Below are 8882 nucleotides of genomic sequence, written 5' to 3' on the forward strand. Positions count from 1 at the left end.
ATGGGCCCTCTGTACTCCAGATCTCCCTGTGGGTTTGGCCGAGGCTTGGTCAGAGCGGCATTGCAGTTTGACTATTCCCTCTACTCAATCCTGCCGCCTCCTGCTCCCTAGCACCGATGGTGATCTTTACTAAGTGTCATGCCAAACTCCATGTCAGTGTCGGCTTCCAGACAACCCAACCTGCGACAGGAGGTAACTCCGAGATTAGAAACTAAGTGCAAAAGTCACAGACACCCTTAGGCTGAGCAACAGAGGGCAGGAGGCGTGTCACCAGAGCCTGGAGGCCTGCTCACCACTGACACAGCTGGAGCATTTGCTGGAACAGAGCCGTTGTTGAAACTCCAGAAGCCCCTCTGGAATCGCCAAAGTCGCTGGAGCCTGGAACCACCCACTGCTGATAAAGATGCCGCTATGAATAGAAAACAGGAAAATGTCTTCTATCTCCTTCTCACCCTCCCAGTCACCTACTGCTTCTTCCGGTTAGAAGAGCCTGCCGGGAAGCCAGCTGGCGAAAGAGCCTGGGAAATTGTTTTTGCAGGGTTCTAACCCTGAGTGACACAGAGCAGAGAGAGCACAGAAGGGCAGAAATGGAACTGAGAGAAAAGAGACAAATTTCTGGCAATAAACCCCCACCTTAAGAAGGACTGAAGGGGAAGGGGGAGGGACCAGCTTTCAGATGAGCCTCCAGGCCTGACTGACAGCTTGCTTGCAGCCTCATGAAAGACTAATGCAGCTAAGCCCCACCCGGATTCCTGATCTACAGACATTGGGAGACAAGAAATGCGAGTTGCTTTAAACTACTAATTTTTTGGTAATTTGTTATGAAGATGACTAATACAGTGGGTGATCAACAGTGTGGGGTGGGAGAAGCCCAGGAAAGCATCTTAGAGAACGTTTGAAATAAAGAATACTGCTTCAGTAGGTAGCAAAGGGAGCAAGAATGTTGCAAGCAGAGAGAAGAGTAGATACAAGTGCAGGGAGGTATGAAGTTGCGTGGTATGTTTCAGTATCTAGAAGCAGTTCAGTACCGCTAGATTGCCAGACGTTGGGTTACGTGGCAAGAGATGAAGCCAAGAAGTCAGGAAAACTAGACCAGTGGTTCTCAAAGTGCAATTAGAATCAACCAGGGAGCTTTAAAAATATTGATGCTTGGGAGCCAGCCTGGTGGTGAGGCGGTTAAGATCCCACTCTCTGCTTTGGCGGCCAGGGGTTCGCTGGTTCAGATCCCAGGTGTGGACCTATGCACTGCTCATGAAGCCACGCTGTGGGAGGTGTCCCACATACAAAATAGAAGAACATGGGCACAGCTGTTAGCTCAGGGCCACTCTTACTCAGCAAAAAGAGGAGGATTGGTGGAAGATGTTAGCTCAGGGCTAATCTTCCTCAAAAAAAAAAAAAATGATGCCTGGCTCCTGTCTTCCTCCCACCTCCAGAGATTCTGTTGTAATATGTGAGTTGCTGCATTGACACAGGGATTGAAAAATATTCTCCAGGGGGCATGGCAGGGACTATCGTGACACAAATGAGGTGCTTGCCTTGGATAGAAAATTTAAGGGGACACCAAAACTCAGTAATCAAGATAAGTAATATTTTAATGCAATAATTTAAAAAATTAAAATTAATGCAAATACTCCATGATGAACCTAATGTAAAACATTTAAATAAAGACAGAATCCTCGGGTGATTCCAATGTGCAGCCCGCATCAGGAACCACTGCTCTAGTCCCTGAAGGAGCTTGTGTACCTCCCTGTGGCTCTCGGGATTTGTACTGGGCAAAGGAACCAAGCTAGGCCTCAGGCAGCAGGGAAACATGGTCAGATGTACGGTTGTGAAAAGTTCCTTTGGCTGCTGGATGGTAAGTTGGTGGGAAATGAGTAGGTGTGGCAGGATTACAAAACCAGGGACAGACTAGCTGGAAAGATGCAGCATAAATCCTCCTAGAAAGTGTTGACAGTGAACTCAAATCACTAAATCACAGCAAGGAGTTAGAGAAGAGGAAGACTGTGTCAGCGGTGTGCTGGAGCTCACTGAACCGGCTTGCAAGAGTGGATTGTGTGCGTCTCTTTCCCAACTCCACGTTCAGTGACATCATATTGGTAGTTCAAAATCGGCAGTGATGAAGGTATTTACACCAGAGAAACTGGCAAACATTACACATCAGAGGTGGTTTTTGTTTCGGTTTGGTTTTTTTTGGTTGAGTTAGTTGGTTGAGTTAGGATTTGATGATGAGTTAGATATGGAGAATAGTGGGAGAGAAGGACTGAAATGACACACAAAACGACTACATGGTGCCAGCAACTAAACTATGAACTGTAAGAAGATGGAGTTGGCCCCAGGTTAATTGTTAGTTGCAAAGGGCAGTGTGCAGGGAGGCGTCTGGGGTCCCCTTCGACATGTAAGCTCAGCAGCTGGAAGGAATACTTCTTTGGTGCCTTTTATTATAGTTCAAAGCAGCTCTGAAGAGCCACACGCCCTAAAAGATTTAGGGTCTGCCTAGAGGAAGGACACTGAGAGCCAAGCTGACTAGGCAGGAATCCAGGCGTCCTCTTTCTTATCTCTTGGTCTGTGATCTCTAGGATTTTGTGTCTGGGGAGGAACCATGAGCGTCACTGGTATGGAGCTGGTGTCCACTCAGGCACCATAGAAGCAACTGCACGATTAATGTTATCTGGTTAACTGGAAACTAGGCTGGAAGTGTTGATTCTAGGGTCTGGTCTGCCAAGACGTTGTTGGCTAACTAGGACAATTTGTTAAACTTCTTAGTGCCTCGTTTCCTTTATCTGTAAGATGGATTTACTAGTCCTTCCCATTTATGGTGTGATTATGAAGATAAAAGGAGATAATAGCTGTTAAGATTCCTCTAAAAATTTAAAGGAACTCTTCAAATACAATATATAATCACATAATTATGAAAATCATCATTATGCTAATAGCATTATGCTAATCATCTAATAACTTTCAAAGACCTGGATGGCCCACTGTGAAGTCACTGAATCCAGGCTCCTGGAAGGATTTGGAAGGCTAGTTAAGTTTAAATTCTATGGATGGCAACTAACTAAAATTTTGGCTCATTTTTCACTTCCTTCCTTTGGAGTTTAAGAAACTACTGCTCTCCCTCAAAGAGGGAAATTTATTTGGTTTCATGATAAGATATTTCAGCTTAGCTTGCCTACTTGCATTTGAGTTCAAAGTTTCTCTAGATATATTATCATTTAAACTGGAGGGAAACAATCTTGCTTAACCAGAGCACAGGCCATGACCTTGCCTACATGATGGGCAGCTAATCCACTTAGAACCAGTGACTTGCTTTGTATAATTTATAAGACCCCATGAAAAGACGGGCCTCCATAGATTAATATTTCAGCTGTCTTCCTTTCCATTTCATCCTCTGGATGTGGCAGCAACAATCACATGAATCATTCCTGAACGGAGTCGATATCAAACATCCGGAGCTTCATCTGCATTTGATGAAAGTTCAGCTCATTCAACGGAAGTTCCTATAGGATTTCAAATACATGGATGATTTACCTTTGACACCTCTTACCCCAACCTGGCTGTGGCGGTTTAAAAAAACGTTTAAATTCTTTGACATTCCTCTTATTTAGAGATGGGAGTTTGGGTCCCCTCTGCTTGAATCTGCAGGCTTGTGACTGCTTTGCCCAATAGAGTACGGTGGATGTATGTTACGTTAATGACTTCTGAGGCTTGGTCATAAAATGCAATGCAGCTTCCTCTGTGTCTCTTGAAATGCTTGTTCTCTGAATACTCTTTCTCCTTTTCAAAGGATACTCCCTTCCAGAACCCAACTGTCATGCTGAGAGAAGCCCAAGCCACAAGGAGGAGCCATATACAGATGCTTTGGTCAACCAACCTGGAGAAGCCCAACCTTTGAATCATCTCAGCCCAGGCTGCAAGCATGTACGTGAGGAAGCCTCCAGATGATTCCAGACCCTAGTCATGGATTCAGCCAACCATTCAAATCTTCTTAGCCTGAGGCACATTGTGGAACAGGGACAGCTTCCTGACCCACAGAATTCACGAGCACAACAGAATGGTTGTTATTTATGCCACTAAATTTGGGTTGGTTTGTTACACAGCAATAGATAATTCGAACACTAGCTGACTAGGCTAATGTTTCTTTTCCTTTCCCAGGTCCATAAGAAATTATTGGCTTGGTCAAAGAGGATAAATTTCTTCAAAACCAGCAAACTGTTCTGTACTTCTGGCTAAAGTACTGAACAAGCCTCTCTGTGGGAGCTCTAGATTGTTCTTCCCTGTGTGTTGACTTCTTGGTAGAAAGACTAATTCTTGGTGTTGGGTTTCCTTTCTCTGTCCTGTTTTTATAGGTTTTTGATGACTTATTCACTGATTCATTTATTTATCCAGTAAATATTTATTGAGTCCCTTTTATGTGGCAAGTTCTCTTCTAGATGCTCAGAATATGAAGGTGAGCAAAACATACACATGATCTCTGTCTCTCTGGAGATGGAGTCCAGTGCAGGGGTCTTAAGTTTTTCATGCCACAGACCCCCTTGACATCTGGTGAGGTCTATGGACCCTTTCTCAGAATAACGTTTTTAAGTACATAAAACGTATATGCTCATGAAGGAAATTAATTATATTGTAGTAGTTACCAAAATATTTAAAAGACACATTTGTGATATAATAATATGTTTCTTTAGTAATGCATTAAATAACAAGATCCAGTGGCGAGTCTAACAAATTTTGAGGTGGTAATGAGTCAATATAGTGAGATACTTGCAAAAACTGCACTAGGAAAGTATCTGTGATTTCTGTTGGTGACAAAGACACAGGTACAGCCAATACTACTGTGGTTCATTGTCTACATTCCTAATAGAAAGAAAAGTTAAATTTTAGTAAGATTTAGTGAAAAGAAATATGTGATTTTTTTTCTTACCCCAGTTAATGGATCCTCTGGATTCTGTAGTCCACGGATCCCAGGTTAAGAACCCTTGTTCTGGGGCGTGGACAGACATCAACCAAATAACAGCACCAATATATAATAACAAACTGTGATGTCTGCTGTGTGAATGTATTAGTTTCCTGAGACTGCTGTAACAAATTCCCACAGATTTGGTGGCTCAAAACAACGACAATTTCTTCTCTTTCAGTTCTGGAGTTCTAAAGCCCAAAATCCGTATCGTGGAGTCATGCTCCCTCTGCAGGATCTAGGGGAGAACGTGTTCATCGTCTCTTCTAGCTTCTGGTGGCTGTCGGCACTCTTTGGCTTGTGGCCACATCACTCCAATCTTCAAGGCGAGCATCTTCAAATCTCTCTGCTCTGTCTTCACATCACCTTCTCCTGTGTGTGTGTGTATCAAATCTCCCTCTGACTTTCTCTTATAGAGACACTTGCGATTGCATTTAGAGCCCACCTGGATAATCCAGGTAAGCTCCCCACCTCGATATCCTTAATTTAATCACATCCACAAAGTCTTTTCCATATAAGGTTACATTTATAAGCTCCATGAATTAGGATGTGGCTATCTTTCAAGGGGCCATTTCTCACCCTACCACAGTGACCAGAAGTCCTAATCCAAGCTGAGGGTGGTGATGTGCCAAGGATGATTTTCCTGAAGAAGAGACTTTGAGCTGATAATTGAACAAAGAGTAAGAGTAACTAGATGAAAGGGATGGACAAGGCAGGGGAGATCGATTCAGACAGGGAGACTAACTCAGGAAAAAATCCAGAAGGCAGAAAGTCTATGCCGGGTTCTGGGTATGGTAGATGGATGAAGTGGGCCCAGGGGGAGTGCTGAGAGATGCCCAGGAGACATCAGTGGGGGCCACATCATGAAGTGTCTTACAGGATTTGGTTATAAGAATTTCTCTTATAGCAATGAGAAGACATTGGAGGGTACTACAGGCTGAATGTTTATATCCTCCCAAAATTCGTACATTGAAATCTCAACCCCAAGGTGGTGGTAGTAGGAGATGCGGTCTTTGAGAGGTGATTAGGTCATGAGGGTGAGCCTTCATGAATAGGATTAGTGCCCTTATAAAAGAAGCCTGAGAGTGTTCCCTAGCCCCTTCCACCACATGAGGATACAGCAGAAATGTGGCCATCTATGAACCAGGAAGTGGGCTCTCACCAGACAGCAGATCTGCTGGCACCTTCATCTTGGACTTTCCAACGCCCAGAACTGAGAGAAATAGATGCTGTTGTTTATAAGCCACCTAGTCTATCAGTCTATGATATTTTGTTATAGCAGCCCAGATGAACTAAGACAGGGGATGTCAGAGCTGGGATTCTGAAAGCTCACCCTGGTTTAAGCGAGGAGAATAGATTATGGGGTGAAGGGTTGCAAGAATGGGTGGTAAGGGAAGCGAGTTAGAAGGTGTGGCAGGGTCCCAGTCAGGGATGACAGACACTTGGTCTACGGTGGAGGTGATGGGGGGGGAAGAATTTGAGAATAGGTCAAATCAATGGACATTTTAGAAAATCCAGGGACTCAGGACACAGCTTGGTTAACTGTAGAAAAACGCGGACGATGTAAGTTGTCAGTGTGTGTAAGATGGGTTTTAATCTGCAAATCTGGGTGCAAGAAGTGAGATGTACCTTTATTTTACTAAGTTTAACATAATCTTCACTGAGCTGGTAGGAAACTCAATTTCGGTTACTACTGATTCTACATGCGCCCTTCCCAAGGCTGTGTGAAAGCTCTATACAGACGACATTTGAGGGAGGAGCCTGGGGTACGTTTAGCACTCAGTGGTCCCCACTGATATATATCTTGGAGTTCAGCACCCTGTTCCCCTGCAATTCCGAAGCAGTCTATGCCAACATGCGCAGCTCTTAGGTTTTTTTTGGTAGGCCATTGCCGCCACCAGAAACCTTGAGATAGGGAAGCATTGCTACCCTTCCTATAACCTCACCAACAGAATGCAAGTCTCTGAACAAATTCTGCCACTTGCATGCACATTTATTAACTTTTTTTAAAGGAAAGCATGGAAACAGTTCACGGAAGCCCTGGATCTCTGTCCCTTCAGGTGCTCCAACCACGATCTTGCTTGAAAAGTTCACTAAAGGCAAATCTTAAAACTCCAGAGGCAGGGTTCTCAAACCATGCAATCTAATCTCTCCTGTTCAAGGCTTAGTACAAGATCGCTTAGAACTGGAGTCTAGAGCTGCCTGTGGATGTGGCCTACAGGCCTTGCTTGCTTCTTATGGCCTGTTCATGCCTCTGTTTGGGTTTTCCATAAGCCAGGGAGAGTTTGGTTCTCCCATAAGCCTGGTAGTCCATTTAGGAGGTGAAGGAACTACCAGTAGGAGAATGGATAAGTGAGCCTCAGGAAGAAAGACTAGCCAGTAAAGGTATGTTGTCAAGCCAGTTACCACTATGGGAGACTAACTTAGACGTGTAGGAAAAGCATTGGGAGCCAGTGTAGCACACAGGCCTCAGAGTTATTCCATCTGAAAGGCAAGGGAGCTGGGGTATTTATGCACCAACTCTAGTTAATTATGGATTGAGGGCTACTCAAGAGGAATTAATTTCCTGGAACTTTTGGCCAGCCACACAGGCAGCAGAGTGGGCTCCAGCGACAAAAGAAAGACCCTAGGCCAGGCAATGCAGCTGCTGGCACTTGGCAGTGGGCTGGTAAGCCCAAAGTGTAAGGGCAAGGGGACATGGTTGGCATGCTTTCAGCATCTGTTACAGATGAGAAGAGAGCCCATTTCTGGCATTCTTCCTGCTGTCTAGCCAGCCACTAATTCCACCAATAAAAACGCATTTCTGATACTCACTGTATGCTAATTAGGAAAGTCTCAAGTGTTGATTGAAGCACTATTGACGGTGTGCTTGGAGGATCCACCTTTGGAAGGTAGCCTTTCTGATCTAATGTCAGCTGAGCTCTCCCGGAGTGGGGAGTCTCCAGTTAGCAACTGATGGCCCCTAGAGTTGAAGGTTAAACTATCACACACAGAAAATTACATGGTCTACGCCGAAATCATTTAGAGCAAATTATGAATATCATCATACTTGCCATCCAGAGCCCTTTTGTTGGAGGACCTGACCCTACTCAGTCACCATGTGTGGGAACAGGGCTTGGGTCTCTCACCACTAGCAGGACCTGCAAGAACCGAGTCCCTTTCCTCATAGAGGCTCAAACAGTCTTTACTTCTTCTCCCTCTTAAGGGGGATTTCTCCCTCTTAAAATCCTTGAACTCCAAATATTCTCCTCCAGTTCCTCAAGCCTGCGCCCCTTGCCCTCCCCACACACATGCGCAGATGCACAGCTTGTCAGGACAATTCTTTTCAGTCGCTGTAGGTTTCTGTAAAACAGCTGACTGGAGTTGCGCTTCCTATCCCATGCCCTGGGCCGGGCAAGTCTAATTTTCAACCTTCCACACAGAGCCCCTGAGGCAAAGGAGCGCCCAGCTCATCTTTCTGTGGGGGCTGAGGAGCAGGAGAAATCCCTAAAGCAGCAAGATCGAACTGCCAATTACTATCTTAATAAATTATCCTACCACGGTTGTGTGAAACTTGCACTCTGCGCTTTTATTGAAAAAACAAGGTAACCTAAAAATACACAACATAGATTGATGCTATCACACCTTAGCGATGTATTAGATGTCACCCATGTTTCAGGGTCTGTGACAAGATCAGTCTATACATTATGCCATCGAATTCTCACTAATCTTATGCAAGGCATGATTATCCCCTTTTTATAGATAAAGAAATTGGTTTTCATAGGAATTCTTTTAAAAAAACACTATTTTTTATATTTACAAAAAAATGCTCATGGCAAGAAAATTAAAAAGTTAAAGAAGGAAATAGAAATCTTTAAAATCCCTCAATTCATAGATTCTAATTTATAATATTTTGATTATATCATTCCCATCTATTTTTTGATGTCTATTT

At 44.1% G+C, this 8882-nt stretch overlaps 1 long non-coding RNA gene across 1 annotated transcript; it reads left to right on the forward strand.

Moving 5' to 3' along the window:
- Nucleotides 1-1955: 1955 nt before the first annotated feature.
- LOC138921862 (uncharacterized) lies at nucleotides 1956-8503 on the forward strand. Its single transcript, XR_011434758.1, has 4 exons — nucleotides 1956-2122; nucleotides 3785-3918; nucleotides 5133-5277; nucleotides 5368-8503. It is a non-coding gene; the product is annotated as an uncharacterized lncRNA (long non-coding RNA).
- Nucleotides 8504-8882: the final 379 nt, after the last annotated feature.

Source organism: Equus caballus, chromosome X, assembly GCF_041296265.1.
Source record: "Equus caballus isolate H_3958 breed thoroughbred chromosome X, TB-T2T, whole genome shotgun sequence".
Lineage (NCBI taxonomy): Eukaryota > Metazoa > Chordata > Mammalia > Perissodactyla > Equidae > Equus > Equus caballus.